The sequence below is a fragment of the Cannabis sativa genome, chromosome 5 (genome assembly GCF_029168945.1).
Source record: "Cannabis sativa cultivar Pink pepper isolate KNU-18-1 chromosome 5, ASM2916894v1, whole genome shotgun sequence".
In the NCBI taxonomy this organism is placed as follows: domain Eukaryota; kingdom Viridiplantae; phylum Streptophyta; class Magnoliopsida; order Rosales; family Cannabaceae; genus Cannabis; species Cannabis sativa.
In genome coordinates this window covers 34,047,706-34,049,413 of record NC_083605.1, presented here as the reverse complement: position 1 = coordinate 34,049,413, position 1,708 = coordinate 34,047,706, and positions in this window count along the sequence as shown.

Below are 1,708 nucleotides of genomic sequence, written 5' to 3'. Positions count from 1 at the left end.
TAAACAAGGGGATCCTCGAATCCAGTAACATTTTGAATGAAAAGTTAGGTTATAATTTAAATAATTCTTACTAAAAGTTTTAATTAAACCACACTTTTCTTAAATCATTAGTTTATTATTATAAACTAATTAATAAAAGCACACACGTGGTGCCCTTACGAGTTAGGACGTTACAATCACAACATATAAATTCAATGTCACAATGCTAAAATGTTAGAGAGCTTATTTTGGGAGGACTCACATAGGCCACAACATTGGTGAATCAATGTCATGGCACTTCATTTTGTTTTGCCCAGATTTTTCAAGACGGGCTACGACATGAGAAGTGCAATGACGTGACCCACCTCACTTAAATTGTGATTGAAGCCTCTTTAAAAAGACATGGGTCGCGATATGGTGATTCCAATGTGTGACCCACCTATGATTTTTGGACTGATCGAGTTTAGTTAACCTAATTCAAAAAGGAGAGGGGTTAAACAGTATTGGAGATGCGAAAACTAAAGAGGATGAGGAGGTTTTAGAAGCGCAATCATTATTTTTCAAGAGTTATTTTCTTTTACATTTGACTTATGTTTTCAATTTATTTATTGCAATTTTATAGAATAATGATTATGAGCTAAACTCATATTTAGGTTTTTTAACGGAGATTGATTGAAATTTTTTATGAATTAATGCAAGTTTAATTATTCTTTTTTATTGAGTGTGTGAACTATTAATATTTATCTTTATTACATATATTTGATTGGTCATGTTTTATATGATTTATGATTCTAATATAAAATCTAAAAGTAAATGTTGGTTATGCTATAATTGAATATATTTCTACATAAAACAAAGGTATTTGTATGGCCTGTGTAGTATTTAGATTATTACTTAATGATGATTATATGTATATTATATCTCAGAAATTTAGAATAGTGCATACAATTTAAGATTTTTATGTCTTAATTAAAATAGAGATTAATTTATAATTTGCTATAACACTAGATAAAGGAAGAGAATTAGTTGCATTATTGAACTAAAAAGTAGAAGCAATTGAGATTAAATTTCCTAACTTTCTAAATCATTGTTATTTGCTACTTTTTCATAATTGTTAATTATATTAATTCAAAACATCAAGCATTTGTTTATCAGATAGATTCAAAGATTTAATTAATTAGTTATGAGAAATTTGAAATTCCATGCTTAATAAACTCAAAAATTGGTCCCCTAAACTAATACTATGCATAATTTGTAAAATGGGATAACTTTTTCTAAAACCCAATTTTACCCCCATTTACATTACCCCCTCCCCTCTCTCTTCTTCTCAATTCTTCACTGTACCCGAACTCCCCTCCCACACTACCCACCCATTTTTTTTCTCTTCACTCATTCTCCACTCATTTTCTTAACTTCATTACACTATAATATACTACACTACAAGCTATTCCACTTATTTTCTTTAAAATTTGGAGGGAGCATCATACACGGAGCAACATTCTACAAGCAATGGGTAATTTTTTTTTGTTTGTGTAATCTTATTTGTTGTTGTTATATTTAGTTTAGAATGTTGTTTTGATGCTTGATCTGTGGATTGTTGCTGTTATTTTGTTGTTTTTTGTGTTAAAATATTTGTTGCCTGTGAAAACTGGATTTTTCTTGATTTCTGTAATTTTTTTTGTCTGGCCTGATGGGGTCCGATGCTGCTCCGATGGGGGGCCCGATGCCC